The sequence below is a fragment of the Molossus molossus genome, unplaced genomic scaffold (genome assembly GCF_014108415.1).
Source record: "Molossus molossus isolate mMolMol1 unplaced genomic scaffold, mMolMol1.p scaffold_m16_p_13, whole genome shotgun sequence".
NCBI classification, from domain to species: Eukaryota; Metazoa; Chordata; class Mammalia; order Chiroptera; family Molossidae; genus Molossus; species Molossus molossus.
Window position 1 is genome coordinate 44,467,108 of NW_023425348.1, and position 19,606 is coordinate 44,486,713.

The 19,606-nt window shown below is 35.8% G+C and overlaps 1 protein-coding gene and 1 pseudogene across 1 annotated transcript in view; both read right to left on the reverse strand.

Annotated features, from left to right (window-relative positions):
• The window catches only part of RNF169 (ring finger protein 169), a 77,500-nt gene that overhangs the window by 55,344 nt on the left and 2,550 nt on the right, over positions 1–19,606 (reverse strand). The gene's annotated exons all lie outside the window — the stretch shown is intronic.
• LOC118627649 lies at positions 12,919–13,719 on the reverse strand (annotated as a pseudogene).

Below are 19,606 nucleotides of genomic sequence, written 5' to 3' on the forward strand. Positions count from 1 at the left end.
CAATCTTTGTAAAGCTTATAAAGCTCTTAAAGCTCATTCTGCCCTAGTTTATAGCCCTTCAAGGGTCCAACTGAGAGTCTGGGGATGTTTACCAAGCCTACCTTCCTTAGAAGGTCCTGACATTTTTCTCCTCAACACTGAAGAACTGCTAAAAAGTGCTTTGCTTTTCAGTAGCTTACTGTGAAGCCTCTTAGCCTTTTACTCTACACAGGTTAAGAATAAGCAAACGCCTCAAGAGAAAAAAGCAGGTGGAGAGGAGCGGAGGGAGAGGGGGTATACCTCCTTTCTCTCTGGTATCTGGCTGGCCTCTCAAGTTCTGGTTGCCTTGGCAGCCCTGAACTACTTTTTTTTTTCTTCCTAGCTCCATGAAGATAGCTCTGCTGGCTTTTCTGCTTCTTAATAGCTGCATTCTCCCTTTGCCAAGAATCCATAAATGTCTGAAGTCCTGGCTGCTTTGGCAACTTACCAATGCCTTCATATAGACTTTTTTCTAAATCAGGCTTTCCTAGTTATTCTCAGCAGTAGTTTTGGTCTGCTTCAATCTGTTCCATCGTAGCCAGAAGCAAAATCTACGTTCTTCGTAAGCAGTGGGGAATACAAGATTCTCATCATGAAATCACAAACCATTACTAAAAAGGGAATGAGCAGTGAGGAAGAAGACAAAAGTGGAGAATATTCCTTTGAGAAAGTCAAGAAAGATATGTAATAAAGGTAGAACATGAGTGGTACAAGTCCTAAAGAAACTTACAATCTTACTAGGAAAGAAAAAACATACGTGAGTGAAACAACTATATAATATCCGAGTTATAAAACTAAACATATAAGTGCTGCATAGAACACCAAGACATTGCAAAATATAGGTAAGTGCAGAGATACACAGGAAACAAGGGGCCATTATCCATATTAAACTCAAAGTTACCTGCTTGTACTGTTCACTAATCCTCCAAAACAACCACCATCAAATATAATATGCAAAAGAAGTTTTAATGTGAAATTAAGCATACTAGAAGAAATAGGAAGGTAGAAACATAGAGAGTGAGCCAGAAACGTGTTCTAAAACCAAACTAAAGTGGTTTCTATTTTATCTACTATTTTTTTATTTATTCCTAACTCTCCAAGAGTGCAGATGAGAAACAAGTACCAACTGTCTTAAACTAATGCAATCGTCATTTACCCACTTGCCCAAGACAAGTAACAATTTACAGCTGGTAATATAAAGAGTATTTACCTGCGAAGAAGAGTAAAGTACATAGAAAAGAAGCTAAAAGCTAATAAAATATTAATCTCAAATTTTAAGGCTGCTTACTTAAGTACCGTAACTAACACCACAGATTACTACTACATTAACTTACACTATTTGTATTTTTAAAATATCCTTTGGCAAAGAACTAATCAAATCAAAATGTCACAGCCCACATATAAAATACTTATAAAATATTTGTAACTTTTGACCTAATAATTTAATTTCTAGGAATTAAAAATAATTTAAAATATAGAAAAACTTTCACATAAAAATATTTTCATTGTAACATTGTTCATAATTATAAAACAAAAACTAAGAATAACCTAAATGTCCAATATTGAGGGGATGATTAGGCTAATTATGGATAGTCCATACAATGTATTATTATTTCACCATTAAAATTATATAGAAATATTTTTAATAACATGTTGCCATTGCTTTAATAAGTTAGGAAATCATTTAAGTTAAATGAGAGATGCATGTCTCCAGACTGAAATATGCCTTAAAATTTCAAACATGAAAAAACATTATACACAGAAATGGCAATAATAAGTGGAAAAAGAAAGAGCAATATAATTGTAGAAATCACAAAGGGAAAAAAAGAAAATTTAAGTGATAACATATCAAATTATCAAATAAAAGTTTATAAGAATAATGGAAACAGTTACCAGAGATTAGGAAGTTTAAGAGATTGAGCAGTGCAGAAGAAGTACTGTGGGAAGAGAAAATACACACACAAAAAGGCATGAGACCCTTTCCTCAAAGCATTTATAATACAGTTTATAAAGTAAGACAAATTCATAAAAAGTTTTTATAACAGATTAAAATAACTACAGAGACAATGACAGATGCAATGTCACAAAATAAACAATTGCCAAATGAATCTTTCAAGCAGACATTCCATAGCCCTATATAGGAGGAAAATAAAAAAGACCAGGAAGGTGAGATAAAGATGACTCTCACCTGTAAAACTTAGATAAGTGAAAGATAAGGAAGAGCAGTTCATGGTCAACAACAAATAAAGCATGACCAAAAGTATGATAACACTACTGAACTGCACACTTAAAAGGTTACGATGGTAAGTTTTATGTTATGTTTTTTGCCACAATTTTTTAAAAAAAATTTAGATGTGGAGGCTGGATAGTGAATAAATATGTACACTGATAAAGCAGGAAGAATATATAGGAGAGTTGTATAATCCAAAAAGGAAAATTCCACTTAACCTTTTCAGGGATAGGATGTTTCAGAAATGTAGTAAAGTATAAGGAATTCAATGGAAAAAAAAAATGGTGCCAGATATTTTTTTCTCTATATTAGGGGGGGCAACTGGAAAATTCTTATTAACTGCTAATAAAAATTAATAATAATATTCAAATTCCAAGTTACATCTTGCTCCCTTAGCTTAAAGAATTAACCTGATTTGTACCTTGATCTAGAAAGAATAATGAAGACTGCTAAGCCGCCTGAGGCTGTGTAGACTCACGGCCAAACAGTAAATATTTCCAGCTTTGTAGTCCATAGGTCTCTGTCACAACTGCTCAACTCTGCTATTTTAGCATGGAGACAGCTGGAGACAGGTGAATCTGGCCTGCAGTCGGCATTTTACCAATGCTCAGTGCTATAAATTAAATGTGTCCCCCTAAAATTTATGTTGCAATCTAATCCTCAATATGATGATATTTGGAGGTGGGCCTTGGAAAGATTACTATGTCATGAGGGCAAAGCCCTCCTGAATGGAATTAGCACCTTATAAAAGACACCCGAGAGAGCTCCTGTGCCCCCCTTCTACCAAATGAGGACACAGCATGAAGACAGCTGTCCATGAACCAAGTAGTAGGCCCTCATAAGACACCAAATTTACCAGCATCTTGATCTTTGACTTCCAGCCCCCAGGACTGGGAGAAATAAATGTTTGTTGTTTATAAGCCACCCAGTTCATGGTATTCTGTTAATAGCAGCCCAAATTAACTAAAACCCCCAGATTAGAGGAGGACAAAGTAAGAGAGTAGAGATCAACAGGATCTTACAAAAGCAGGTATTAAACAAGAGTAAATAAGATTCCTTGTTGAATCCAGAAATGGCCCAAACAACAAAGCACAGTTAAGCAGCCCACACTGGATCAGTATAGTCAAAGCAAAATGAGGCTTTGACAATAAAGGAGGTCATAGAAGCAAATGTAGGCAAAGGAATACTGCAGAGATGAAGGCGCTGCAGCACCCATCACTATATATACCATCACCCTAGTATAAACTCCTTTGGTTGTGTTCCAATAAAACTTAATTTATGCTTTGTTTGAGGCAAAGAATCATTCATAATAGTCCACAAAATGGAATGATACCAAAATTAGGAAAAGTTCAGGTTTGGAACCATACCAACGTACATTCAAATCTATCACCCACTGGCTTTGTACCTACCAGTATTTATCCTTGCTAGACCTGTTTCTTCACCCATAAAATAGGAGGAACACCTACCTTCACAGGGTTGTTTATCTCATCTAATCCTTCAATACCTAATTGGTACGGATTCTTTATTAAATGGTAGCCTAACTGGCCTCTCTGTCTCCATCTATCTTCAACACCATTTCCCTAGTTCTTTATAACAGAAACCTAACCCTATTATCCTCCTGCTTAATAACTTTCATTGGTTTCCCTCTTTCTCCAAGATTTATAAACAGGACCCAATCTACCACTCCAGCTGCATTTTCTACCATTACCTTAATACTTTTCCCCACCCCATGCCCCACACATCTTACTATTTCTATATATGCCATACCCTGTGTTTCCTCTATGACTTTATATATGCCACTTCCTCTTCCCAGAATGCTTTTTCTCCTTCTTACAATATGATGGTTAGTTCAAAACCCTGTTTACTGCCCTCTTCTTTGTGAATCTTTCCCCACCAACCAGAGAATTACATTAGTTTCCTGTAGGCCCTCACAACATTCTGCACTTATCTCATTTGTCATAGCATTTATTATCTGTGTTAAAATTACTTGTCTCTGCCTCTGACTCCTCAAACGAGGAGACTTCCTTAAAGATAGGAATAATCTTTAGGTGTAAGACAGAAGCTTAAAAGACTGTTTTGTCGCCTAGCTGGTTTGGCTCAGTGGTTAGAGTGTCCACCCGCAGACCAGAGTCACGAGTTCGATTCCAGTTACGGGCACGTACATTGGTTGTGGATGGGTCCCCTGCCCTGGTCGGGGTTGTGTGGGAGGCAAGTAATCGATGTGTCTGTCTCACACTGATGTTTCTCTCTCACTCTCCCCACCCCGACTCTATAAAAAATAATAATTGTTTTGTTAAATGAACCAATGAGAACATGCTTTAATACTAGCACCATTTTGTACTAAAGTTTTTAAAAGAATTTGTTATATGAAGGGAGTTTAATTTAATAAAGCTTTTCTTTACAATTAAGGCAAAAGTAAACTTCAGTAAAGTCCAAGTAAACTCCAAATTAATGGAGTCCAATCTTTTGCGGTTTTTTAAAATCCTCACCAGAGGACATGTTTTCCATTGATTTTAGAGAGAGGAAGGGGGGACGGGGGGGGTGAAAGGGCGAGGGAGCGAGAGCGAGAGAGAGAAGAAACATTGATCGGCTACCTGGGAATCAAATCTGAAATCTGGGTATGTGTCCTGACAGGGAATTGAACCTGTGATCCTTCAGTGTACAGGATGACGCTCCAACCAACTAAGCCACACTGGCCAGGACTTCAGGTTTTATTATAACAATTTTACAGAACCAGACACTAAAGAGAACACAAGAGAAATGACAAATTGGAAGGAAATTAAGAAAAAATAAGTTCACTGCTATTCAGGAAAAAAAAATGGATATAAGTTATTTTCAGGCTTAAAAATTTAATAGTACATACATGTAATGAGGAAGACTGGATTAATAGCAATGCATGAAAAAAAGTTTTGTTGTCTACAAATTCAGTATGAGCAAGGCCAATGTAATTTTTAGCAGTATTAATAATAATTTAGCATCCAGATGAAGAGTGAGTAAGCTTCATTATACTTTGCATTAGTCAGCCACTATTTAAAGTATAAGGGTCAGGCCCTGGCCGGTTTGGCTCAGCGGTTAGAGCGTCAGCCCATGGACCAATGAGTCCCGGGTTTGATTCTGGTCAAGGGCACATACCTCAGTTGTGGTTCATCCCAGGCCCTAGTCAGGATCATGCAGAAGGCAACCAGTCAATGTGTCTCTCTCACATTGATGTTTCTCTCTCTCGCTCTCTCGCTCTCTCGCTCTCTCTCTCCCCCACTCTACCTGAAGATAAATGGAAAAATATCTTTGGGTGAGGATTTTTAAAAAAATTTGGCCCTGGCCAGTTGGAGCGTTGGCCTGCAGTCCAGAGAGACCTGGGTTTGGTTCCCACTAAGGGCATGTACCTCAGTTGCAGTTTGTCCCCTGCCCTGGTTGGGTCGTGTGGGTGGTGACCACTTGATGTGTCCCTTTCACGTCAATGTTTCTCTCTCGCTCTCTCTCCCTCCCTCCCTCCCTCCCTCCCTCCCACTCTACCTGAACAAGATATGGAAAAATGTCCTCGGGTGAGGATTAAAAAAAAAAAATTGGAAAAAAAAATCAGTAAAAACATATTTTAAAAAAAGTATAAGGGTCAGTTCTGAGTTTCATATTTAAAGATGACCAGAAGGGTAAATAAATCATGACACAGGACCAAACGCTTTTTTTAAAAGATTTTTTTAGGTATCTTTTCCCCTGATTAAACATTTACTGAGTATCTAATACATTCTAAGTAGCATATTAAGTGCTGCATATACAACGACATAATCCCTGAACTCGAAGAGTTCAGTGTGCTACCAGAGACAGACACACAAGCATGGAACTAAAAGCCAGTGACAGGAGGGATGCACATATTCACCTGGTGTCACAAAGGAAGGTAAGTGACTCATATTTGAGTGAGGAAAAATTTCAGAGCATTTGTTACCTGGGTTTAAAAGATGAATATAATTTGACAGGAGGATAAGAAGAAAGAATATCACAGGAAGAATAATCATAGGTGATAAAAGGTCAAAAAGGAGCCTGGCTGGTGTGGCTCAGTGGTTGAGCATTGACCCATGCACCAAGAGGTCGCTGGTTCGATTCCTGGTCAGGGCACATGCCCAGGTTGCGGGCCCAATCCCCAGTGAGGGACATGCAGGAGGCAGCCAATCGATGTTCTCTCTCATCGATGTTTCTATCTCTCTCTCTCCTTCTCCCTTCCTATCTCTCTAAAATCCATAAAGAAAAAAAAAATTAGTCAAAGAGTATGTAGTGGGAAAAAAATATTTTTTTTTTAAAAAAAGAAAAGGTCAAAAAGCATACTATATTCCAAGAACATTAAGTAATGTGGTATGACCAGGATCTTCAGAAAGGGAGGAAGAGGACCAAAGAGATGAATTTGAGAATTTTAACCTAAAAATGAATCAGAAATAATCATGGTCTTTAAATATAAAACTAGGGAAGAAGATTTTGATTCACTAGAAAACTTAACTTTTAAACAATTAAAATTGTCCAAAAATAAGAGAGCAGCGAGTATCCAGTCACCAGAATGGGAGAAGCATCTCCTAATCAAGTAGAAGATCAATCTCCCCCTGGTGTTCCAGATCTCATCTTCTCACCTCTTCATGAATATAGTTTATTCAGTTTTCTCCACTCTCTCCAGCACCATAAATTTCTCCCTCTCTGCTATGAAAATATACAAATCTAACATACAAACATGACTTAGTATCATCTATCTTTTGAAAAGCTCCTGAGTTCCTGTCGCCCACCAGGCACTGACCTATTTTTTTGCACTTCCCCCATCCCCTCTCTCTGTAGCAAATTCCTCCAAAGAATAATCTATAATATATTTACTGTTTCTGCTTTCTCACTTCTAATTCTCACTTCAACTCATTCTATTAGGGCTTTTTCTTCCCCCACCATGCTATCAAAACTGCTCTTAATAAAGTCACCAAGAAAGATCTCCAAGGAACCCCAGGGTTAGTTTATAGTACAGACATAAAAGAGTTCAATGAGTGGGTATGTAATCTTATAAACAAACAGAATCTTTAGCCTAAGAACTAAGGATCTTTAAAATCAAAACCCTGTTGTATTGAAGGTATCAATCTGGAATAAGCCTGCTCAGCTTTAGCATATAACTATCTTCACAGTAATAGTAACCATTTTCTCTGGAAAACAAGAATAGTGAGATATTGAAATTGGTCAGCCTCACATCATCGTCACCAGTATGACTAATTAGCAAACACTGTTCTTTGCTTTCATATTTCCATCACAATGGTCTAACACTTATTTCAACCTATTCTTTTAAATAGACTGAGGCACATTTATTGTATGTTAAATATTTTTTCCTTCAACGTTCCTCCTTTTCATACATTCTTGCTCTCTTTAAGTCCATCCTTTTTAAACACCTGATTCAATGCCTTACAGATAGTAGGCACTTTATGAATGTCTAGTAAATAAACTATAAAACCTAACGTAAATTCCATAAATACTAATTCTCCCCTCTCCAAAACTATCCCAAATTTAAGGAACAATGCAAAAATTTGATAAATCCTCATACCCTACATGAACAAGTTTACCTATTTCTCTCAGAAGTAGCTGCATTTTATGAGAATCACGAGAATAAGGGACTTAAGAGAAGATGTACTGAATTTTAGATACTACAGGATATATGTAATATCCTGAAGCAACAGAAATTTTCCAGAGTCTCTAAAAACATCTAAGTGATTAAACATCAATCTGACCCTATGTATTAGAAGTACAAATATTTCTTTTATGAATGCTAATAATTAAAAAGCCATATATAATATTTGTACATAGAAAAAAAACTAGTAAAGTCCAGCAGTAAATATACAAGCATTAACAATGGTTTTCTCTGGTGAGACAAATAATACTTGACTCAACCATAATTTACCCCTTTATCCCTTTTCCTATTAAGGACAGCTATTACTACTTTTTCCAGTACAATAGTACTATAATGAGCATCATCTTTTATAACTCATATCGTGTGTGGGGGGGTGGGAGGTGGGGTGTTTCACCTATTAATCACTACACGGCAAAGAATGTATCTCTTCAGCTTTAAGAAGTATGGCCAAACCACTCTCCAAAACAGTTCTACCAATTTATACTCCCCCAGCAGCATGTAGGTTCCATTATTAATTATAATTAATCATAAATTATGCCAGTCTGGTGGCCTCTCATCACTGGCATAATTTGCATTTTCCTGATTACTAATGATATTGAACATCATCCCAAATGTTTATTGGCTTTCACTTTTCCTCTTCAAATCCCCTTATCATTTTTCTGAGGTGTCTGACATAGTGATTTGTAGTTCTTCATATAGTTTGGATATTAATCTTTTGTCAGTTATTTCATTGCAAATATTTTCTCTCATCGTGTAGTTTTTCTTCTTACTTCATATTATCTGTTATCATACAGAAGCTTTTATAACGTGTCCAAAGTACCAATTTTCTCCTTTATACCTAGTTCTTGTTTGTTTATATAAAGAAGGGGGAAGGGGCAGGAAGAGATAAACCAAAGAACTTATATGCATATATGCATAATCAATGAACACAGACAATAGTGTGGTAAAGGCAGGAGCGGGGAGGGGGGTCAATGGGGGGAAAAAGGAGGGACACCTGTAATACTTTCAACAATAAAGACAAATAAAAAATAAATAAAATGAAGAAACACAAAAAAGAATCTCTACCCTATTTTCATAGACATACTCCTAGTATTTTCTAAGTTTTATAGTTTGACCTTGAATCCATTTGGAATTTAGCTTTCTGTGCATGGTCTGAAGTAAAGATCTATGTTTTGTTTACTTAAAAAAATTTTTTTTTTTTAATTTCAGAGAGAGGAAGGGAGAAGGATAGGAATCAAACTAGCAACCTTTTGGTGCACTGGACAATACCCCTACCAACTAAGCCACACTGGCCAGGGCTTTTCCTGTTTTCTATAAGTTAGCTAACTATCCACAACTGAAAATGATAAGCTTTGCCCGACTGATTTATAATGCTACCTGTCATCTACCAAATTCAAATATGAGGCATGTTACTGGATTCTTTTTTTTTTTGGACTCCTGAATTATTTAACACTGGTTAGTCAACTATCCTGACACCAATACCTATTTTAGTTAATATATATAATAGCTTAATATTTGATAATCAATGTGCTCCAAAATTGTCTTAACTGTTCTTAGCCACTAATCATCCTTTTTCACAAGTTATACTTAAAAAAAAAAAAGTTCCCTTTTATTTCAAGTGTTCTAGCTTTTTAAGTAAATGAATGGTAAATTTTACAAATGTTCTTGAGAATCTCTTGAGAAGATCATACGGTTTTACTCTCCTTTATTAATATGGTGAATTACATTAGATTCTTACAAACTCCAATCCCCAGAATAAATGGTATTTGATTGGGATTTAAAAAAAAAAATACACTACTAGATTAGTGTACACTTCATTTGGGATTTTAAAAATCTACATTCATGAGATTGGCCTGTATTTTTCCTCTCCTATACTGTCTTTGTGTGGTTTGGATATCAAGTTGTAAAAGCTCCCCAAATGAGTTTGGAAACATTATTTCCTGGAATAGTCTGCACAAGGATCACCCGTTCTGCAATATTTGGGTAACCTGTAAAACCATCTGTGTATAGTGCATCTTTAATAGAATTTTCTGCTTCTTACTATGTAAAAGTATCAAATATTTATTACAGACCAATATAATGAAGCCCAACATATCCATCACCTTCAATAATCAATTAATTGCCAATCTTATTACATCTTTTCCCTTAATCATTACCTGCCCCTCTCCCTTTGAATGATTTTGAATAAATCCCAGATATCATATCATCTTACCCAGAAACATTTTAGCATCTCTCTTCAAGATAAGGACTCTTTTATTTTTTTTTAATTTATTTTTTATTTTCTTTTTTTTGTGGTATGTGCCCCGAGCGCAAACCAAACCCGGGACTCTCTGGTCCACAGGCCAATGCTCAACCGCTGAGCCAAACTGACCAGGGCAAGATAAGGACTCTTTTAAAATATGTAACAAAAAAAATTATTGTCACACTAAAACCTTAATAACCATTAATACGCCCAAAAAATCCAACCCGTATTCAATTCCTATCAAATGTTTTTATAGTTTTTCAAATCAGGATCCAAATAAGTTCATGCACTTAATCTGTTTGTCTCCTAATCTACAGAGTTCCCCTTCCATTGCTTTCTCTTCTTCTTTTCATATTTGTGGAAAAAAATGGGCCATCTGTCCTGTAGTTTGCATATTCTGAATTTAGCTCATTGAATCCACATATTACTTAGTGGGTAGATTTTACTATAGTTATCAATGTTTTTTTAGTAATTTCTATTCATATTTTCTACTTATTCCTGGGTCAGCTATGATAGGTTGTATTTTTTAGAAAATTGACTATTTTATAGAATTTTTCAAATCCATGGGAATAAAGTTTTTCCATACTCTATAAGGTTTTAAAAAAATCTATCTTATCTATAGATGTATTAACCCGTTTCACTCCTAACATTATATATGCCTTCCTGCCTTTTCCTTTTTCTTGACCAATTTTGCCAGAGACTTGACTATAATATAGATCCTATGTTAATTCATCAATTTGATTTTGCTTTTGATTCTCGTGTTTTCTATTAATTTATGTTATCTTTATTCTTTCCTATCTTCTACTTCCTTTAGGTTTAATCTGCTGTTAACTTTCTAACTTCTTCAATTGGCCACTTAATTCAATAGTTTTCAGCCTTTCTTCTATTCAAGTTCCTTACAGATTCTAGGACATACATTTTTCCATATTAACATCTCTGAAATTGGGATGTTTCCTACAACTGGAATCTTATCATCACTGTCAGCCAGGCAGGTGATGATGCCACTATTATTGCTTACATATGTACAAACATACAATAATTAAAGAAGCTTGCAAAAACTATGTAGTGATTTGGTGATTATCCCTGGTGGCATGATTGGACAATTGTAACCTCTCAATGTTAATCAACAAAACTTTTACAGACCATGTGAGGAAGAGCTAAGTCTCATCTGAAAACCTTTTGTGGATACCTTCTGGCAAGCTCAATAAAGCACCAGCATCAAAACTTTATGGGTGGCAGCAGTTTGAAAGAAAATCCTGAAGATAGCTGTGGAGCACTCTTCTATTTATTTTTTCAAATTATCTTTATGGATGAAAGTATTACAGATGGCTCTCCCTCCCCCCAACACTGACCCCCTTTGTGGAGCACTCTGTAGTGATACAGAAATGCTGTATCACCAGTGCTCTCAAAGACATAGTGAGTAATAGTATGCAGAAAAACACAAACCTCTATGATTCAGTTAAAAAATGATTTAGGCCCTGGCCAGGTTCGCTCAGCGGTTAGAGATTCAGCCCGCGGACCAGAGAGTCCTGGGTTCAGTTCCCGCTAAGGGCACGTACCTCAGTTGCAGTTTGTCCCTGGCCCTGGTTGGGGTTGTGTGGGTAGCAACCAGTCGATGTGTCTCTCTCACATCGATGCTTCTCTCTTTCCCCCTCTCTCCCTCCCGCTGTATCTGAAGATAAATGCAAAAGTGTCCTCGCGTGAGGATAAAAAAAAATTTTTTTTAATGATTTAGAAGAATCAGACTCTGAATATGAAGACTGATATTCTACTAATTTATTACTTCATTTTCTTTTATAAATACATGCATAAGTGATATGGTAGATCTATATCTAAATAAATTTATAAGAGCTCTTTCATAAATATAAAGCTTTAAAATCTTAGTTGTAGGAGAGCATTGTATTTGGAAAACAATAGTGAATCTTATAAATCATGGCATCTTAAGATTCAATGAAATTGATAAAGGCACTTAAATTTTTCTTAGTATTGTTTCAGCTGTATTCCACAGATTTTGACAGGTAGGGTTTCTACTGTTATTCAATTCTAAATATTTTCCAATTTCCATGATTTTGTTCTTAATCTATACATCATTTAGAAGTTTGGGGGTTTGATTTTTAATTTTCAACAAGGAATTGTAGGTGGGGGAATTGGTTATGTGTTATTAATTTCTAATTTTATTGTACTGAGTCACATAACATGGTTTATATATTAATGAGTATTTGTTGAAACTTTCTTTGTGCCTAGTTATGTAAATGCCCCACATTTGTTTTAAAAGGAATGTATGTTCTCTAATTTTGGAAGTGTATGGTTCTATGTGTGTATAGTAGATCAAGTTATAGACCATATTTTTCTTTTAGTGGTTACCCTTAAATTTTTAATATACATCTGACTGAAAGCCCAAAGTTAATCAATATCTCTATTCTCCTCATGAACTATATATAGACTATTAGAACTCTTTTATGCTGACCAATTTCCCCCCAGCTTACATTTTATCCTTGCCTGGTATTTTAGTCCCACTTCAGTTTTAGCACCACCCCCACACACACACACCCACCCCCCCCCACAAATTAAGTCATAATTATTTTTGTTTCATATAGTTGATGTTGGCTAAGCTTACCTACTGATTTTTGTTCACTAGGACTTCTTGAATCCTACTCTATCCTCTAACTTACATTTCTTTCTTTTGGAAGTACACTGTTTAGTATAATAGTTCTTTCAGAAAGTGTGGTAAATTTGTGTTTATCTAAAAATATATGTATTTTTTGACATTTAACAATTTTGAAGGTCATTTTAAAAACAAAGTTAAAGAAAATGTGAGAAAAAACTGCACATAATGCACTCATTAAATAAGTATGGTGATTAAATCAAAATAGGGGAAATATGTTTTCTTCTGCAACTCCAATAACAAGTTGTTGTCCTGAAGGTTCTTATACGTCCATAAAAGGGTGGGAGGAAGGGGGGAATCATGGCAATTAAAGCTGCCTCTTAATCATATAAATCTATAGTAGAAACCAAATTTTTCTGTTCTTCCCAATTAGTCAGTTTCGATCTTCAAACTGTGCCTTGTTTTTTAAAAGATAGGATGCTAGAAATTCAATGGGATTTGGTGGTCTTTCCTTTGCAAGCACAGCAAGTCCCTGTAATAAGATAGGCACAACTGTCTGATCCAGGTGGGCACGAGTTGGCAAAGACTGTAGATCCACTTTCTGTTTTGACAACTCTTCTGCATTAATCTTCTCATTTTCTACTATCCTCTCAATGTTATCTGTGAGACCTTACTCCAAGTGAGGATTTTCTGCAACCTGCGTCTGTCCCTCCAGCATCTGCTCTGGCTCCATGGCAGACCCTGCAAGTCACAGTCCCCAAATACCAGTCCACGCCGGAGCCGTCCGTTCCTAAGAGCCCTGCAGCGCTCCACCAACTCCCAGCACAAACTGTTTCTGCCGTAAGTCTAAAAATATTTTTATTTTGCCCTCACTCTTCAATCGCTTAGCTGAGTATAAAATTCAGCTCTCTCTCAACACTTGGAAGATAGTATTCAGCCCTGGCCAGTTTGGCTCAGCGGTTAGAGCGTCGGCCTGTGGTCCAGAGACCAGGGTTCGGTTCCTGCTAAGGGCACGTACCTCGGTTGCAGTTTGTCCCCAGTCCTGGTTGGTCGTGCGGGTGGCAGCCACTCGATGTGTCCCTTTCACGTTGATGTTTCTCTCTCTCTCTCCCTCCCACTCTATCTGAGCAAAAGAAAAAAAATGTCCTCCAGTGAGGATAAAAAAGAAAAAAAAAATAGTATTCAGTTTTCTTCTGGCCTCTCTTTTTAAGAGAGGTCTTGCTCTCAATCTGATTCTTGCTCCTTTCTGGTTGCTTTTTTTTTTTTTCTTTATTGATTTTAGAGAGAGAGGAAGGGAGAGGGAAAGATAGAAACATCAATGAGCGAGAACATCAATTGGCCGCCTCCTGCATGCCCCCCACTGGGGATCAGGCCCACAACCTGGACATATGCCCTGACAGGGAATCAAACCTGCAACCTCTTGGTGCATGGGTCAATGCTCAACCATTGAGCCACACCAGCTGGGCCTGGTTGCTTTTAATAAGTGTCTTTGGTTCATTGCAATGTGTTTAGTTGTAAGGTTTTGTTTTGTTCATTTAATTCCTGCTACGGAATTGAGAGTCTTAAAACTAAGGATTCATATCTTTTTATTAATTTCAAAATATTCTCAAGTCATCATCTCTTTAAATTCTTCATCTCCCTCATTCTATTTTTCTCTTTCTGGAACTAATATTAGATGTTGGGCCTTCCTGATCTACTTTTATATCTCCCTTCATCTTACTGTTTTACATTCTCAGGATTTCCTCACATCTAACTCCCAGGTTACTGATTTTCTCTTCATCTATATAGACTATTGCTTAACTTATTTACTGAGTTTTTTAACCTGCATTTTTCATTGCTCATTTTTTTCAAATGTGCCTGTTTCATAATGTCTTATTCATTTCTTTGGATATCGATTAATTCTTTAATATCTTGTCACTGAAAATATGCTCATTTAACTTATCTTTCAAACTGCCATTCTACTATCCCAAATCTTGAAACTATAATCCTCTTGCTTATTTTATCTACTAACTCTCTTTTGTGGTAGAAAATGGTTTTTCTTGTCATTTTTAATTATAAATTCATCTTCAGTTGGGATTATTTTTTCTGTAAGAATCCCTTGTGGCCTGAGATATGGGAGTACCCTTTGGAATCTTGCTTTTCCTTTCTCTAGGTGACTCAGGGGTATCACTAGTTTGGAGCTGGCTTTTATATTAATTTTTCAGCATGGGGATACCTGACTAATATAACATATATTCAGGTCTCAAATATGACCGAAGCATAGGTCTTATGTTTCAATTTCTCAGATAAGCTTTTTTTCCATTTCCTATTTGCATAAAGCCCAGGAAAATCAAGACAAGATTTCTTTTTATTGACTGGTGTCAGTGGGAAGACTTTTCTCTAGCCCACCCTGTCACCAAGGATGCAGCACATCAAGATCCCAGCTTTATGCAGAAGTCTTAGTTTTGGTTCCTTCTTCCACATGGTTAAAATGCAATCAGCTAGAAATAGAAAACCAGAAATAACCCCTTACTCCACCCTTTTACCCTGTTCCAGGGCAATACAGCATGAGCTCAAGGGCTTACTCAAGTTTTGGGTTTTAGTTCCATTTTTGTTTCTGGAACCTGGAGATTTTTCTGTCTTTCCTACGAGCTCAGAAATGCATTTAAAAGAATTGTTGTGCTATATTGCCCAGCTTTTGGATATTTGTAGCAGAAGAGTCTTCAGCTTATCTCAGTTAGTCATCTTGCTAAAAGAGAATTTGGGCTCTCCAATGCATTTGCTATATTACACCCATAGTTGTGAGCTCTCTAAAATGCAACTCCTCTTTAAAACTCTTGGTTGGTTCTCATTCCTTAGCATGGCATCCAAAGTCTACTATTATCCAGTAGCTACTTATTTCTGCCAATTCCACCTCCTTCGACTCTCCCTCATGTACTCTATACTTCAACCACTCCTTATAATCCCTAGAACTCCTTGTTTCATACTCCTATGCTTTTAAATATACTGTTTTCTCTCATCTTTATCCTGCCCGCATCCACTTCAAGTGTCTGAAGCTGGGTTCTCTTTTTGTGAAAACAGCTAATATTTATTGAGCCAAACATTCTAATACCTCGGTCTTAAAAATATCCTTTCAATTTTGCTTCTATTACTATCTCCATTTTCAAAATGAGGAAACTGAGGTACAGAGAGGTTGAACAATGACACAGCTATAAATGGCAAAGCTGGAATTCAAACCCAGATAGTCTGTCTCCAGAACTTGCTCTATTTATACTATATTGCCTTCTACAATTATATCTTGCATTACAGTTATAATTACATTTATTACACCACAGTTGTTGCATGTTTACATACCAATCTTCCCAACTATAGACTTTAAGAGACAGAATCATGCTTTGTTTCTGTTTGTAGCACTAGTGCCTAGCACACAGAAGGCTCTCAAATGGCTACTAAATCAGTGAATGACTAAAGGAAACATCTCCAGAGCCACTGCTTTAGTCCAATCCAGTCCCTCTTCATCTCTTGCCTGCACTGCTAAAATAGCCCCCTACTGGACTCCCTTCCTCCAGTTTCTACTCACATCTTTCCTTCACACTCCAACCAGTATTATCTTTCTAAACCACATTTATGATTATGTAATTCCACTACTTAAAAATCTTTAAGAGCTCAACACTGACTATAGGACAAAGTCCCAAATTCTTTAATCATGACATGCCATGCCCTTCATGATCTAACTTCTGCAGTTTCTTCTTCCCCATTCCAGTCCCACATTCCATCTATATTTAATTTCTTGTCAGTCCCTGAATATGCCAAGTACCTTATGTCTTTGTATGAGTAGGTTCTTCTGCCTGTCATGGCCATCCTTTCCTCCCTAACCTGGTGAATTATTTCTCTTTTTTTCAACATTTAGTTCTAATGCCTTCATCAGGTTTCCTCCAGACTATCAGTTGTTCCATTCATACACTCCAGCAGTTTTTAACCAGTGTGCTGCAAGAATGTTTAAAACATGCGACACCTAACTATTTAGTCAGGGGCACTCACCTCTTTTCCCTTAGATTGTCAAATAAAAAATAAATAAAATAAAATAAAAAACAACAAACAACCAACACAACAATAGCCATCTGGTGTGAACGAATCAAAATTATATATTATATATATATTTTTGTCAGATCAGCAAAAAATATATTTTTTGGTGTGCCACAGAATTTTAGTAATTAGTTTGTGTATGCCAGATGAAAAAGGCTGAAAATTAATGCTATATTCTGTTGGCATCATGCATTTACCTCACTTACCACTTTGTATTGTTATTTGATAAGGTGTGCTTCCCCAACCAGACTGTGAAATCTTAAAAAACAGGAACCATATCTTATTCATCATCTTTTTTATTGTATTATCTTACACAGTGACCCAAAATGCTCACTGAATTAGTGAAACGAAATTTGACAAACATAGCCTACATGCAAGCAAATTCAGATATAAATGAATTCAAGGTAGATAACTCTTCCAAGATTGACTGGAAGTTGGACAACAAATATGAATGAACAAAAATAAATATCTCCTAAATTCCTGCTGCTCAATCCTGAACTCTATAGAATGGAACTATTCCTTCAATGGTGATTAATGCTTAGTTGGTGAGGTAAATCCCATTCTGAGTTTTAAAAAACACATAAGCATATGACAAATATTTCCTGCATTAGTATAACACTAAGGATACTCTCAAATTCTGGAATATGTGTCATTAAGGATAAAAAGTTGAGTCATTTTGTACATTTTAAAACAAATCTGTACAGGCCAGGGAAATTCCTGTCCTTTTACATTACATTCACATGATTTCATTATTCATTAGTCCTAAATGCAATTTAGGCTGCACACATAGCAAACATTGTCTGCCAACTGAGTAATAAACCAGAATTACTTGTTTTATTTACAGAAGGAGAAAATGTCTTAAATGTATAAATGCTAATCTAAAGTGAACAGGGAGTTTGGGGTAGGATAAAGGAAAGGGATAAATGAGGCACTATTCAATTTTTTTCCATCTATTCAATTTTTGAAATGCACTTTTTACACTACAAATAGACAAAAATGTTAAACTGCCAATTAAAAACTTTATCATCTTTTGTCTAGTTTTTCTCTTTAATTATTACCCATGGTAGAAGAAAAAGAACTGTCCTAAAAAGATCTTGGTTTCAAGTTCAAAGGCAGTATAATTTCAAATTATAAGGCTAAAATTTGAATTCTTAATATTCATTAATTATTAACAATGGAGCCTAAGTGTTACTGTTGTACATAGTTGCTAATTTACCTATGTACACCTGTGTGGTAAATTTTCTTTTCTTTCTTTTTATTTTCTTTTTTTAAAATCAATGGACCAGGTTGTCTCTAAATTTAGAATATAAGCTCCAAGAGGGAGAGATCTTTGACTATTTCAATCCTTGATGTCTCCCAAAGACCTAGAACAGTGCCTGGCAGAGTAAGCATTCATTACATACTTGTTGGATATTGCTCAAGATGGTCCAAATACTTCTTCGTATGTCAATATATAAATGCTCTGCAGATCTTCAAAGAACATAAAGTTGAAGTCTTGGTTCATCTTAAAATAATCACTGACTTAGCCTTCACACATATCACTGATACAAAATCAACTGATACTATATCCAAAAGCAAATTGACAATGCATATAAGAATAAAATAAAACATTTTACACAGGAATCATTAAGGTTCTGAACTTTAAAGCTTGCCAACAAGCTGGCAAAAAAAAACAAAAATGTCACCACACAACCAAAATTTTCAATGAGCAAACTTTTCCTTTTTTTTTTTTAATAGATGCTACAACTCCAAAAGAGCCAAGAGGCTTCAACAGATTTTTTAAATTGTAAGAATGTCACTTAAACAGCAGTGTATTTACTACAAAATTTCATTTGCAGCATTATAAAGCAGGCCCGACCTTTCTTCTATCAATTTGACATAACTATACCAAAAGAATATTAAAAGCAATACTTCTAAATATACCTGAAATTGCTAATTCTGTTTGTTTCCTCTCCTAAAAGTATAAATATTTATGAAACTATTTTTAATTTTCCCTATTAAAAGCATCATGAGCACTTAACTGTGAATTAGGCTGTTGTAGTCTTTATTAATGGGTTACCCTTTCAGCCCTTGTTTATCCGCTACTAACTCACAATGACCGTTAGCTGGTCATTCTGTTCTGGTCCTCATTTCTCTCTTCTGTAGAATGAGGCACCTAAGTTAAATCAATGGTTCTTTAACTTTGTCTTTGCAATCACTTGAAAATCTGGTGAAAGCTACAGGTGACCTCTCCATAAAAATGCACATATGCACGTATACAAAAATTTTATAAGCAATTATTTATAATGGTAAAAAATTGGAAACAACCTTAATTTCCACCAATAGATGGTTAAGTAAACTATGTTATATCTATTCAATGAAATTCCATGCAACTGTGAGTAGAATGAAACCTACTATGTACTGATATGAAAAGATTTCCACCATTGTGACATGAAAAAAGCAAGTTACAGAACAGTGTGCATAATATATAATCTTTCATATAAAAAGATAAAAGAGGGGATGGGAGGAGAGGTGATAAACAGAACTGATATGCATGTATGCATAACCATGGACATAGATAACAATGCTGGGGGGGGGGGACTGGAAGGAGGGTGTCAAGGAGGGGGGAGGAGAAACATCTGTAACAAACATTAAAAAATAAAAAAGATAAAAGAATAAAATATATTTGAATTTTTATGTATAAGCATAAAAAACTGTAAAAGAATAATAAACAAGAATATTTGCTGGAAGTGGGAAATGAAGATAGGGTAGGGGGAACCTTTTTATTGCGTACTTTCTTATATTGTTTGAATTATGTGAATGCATTGT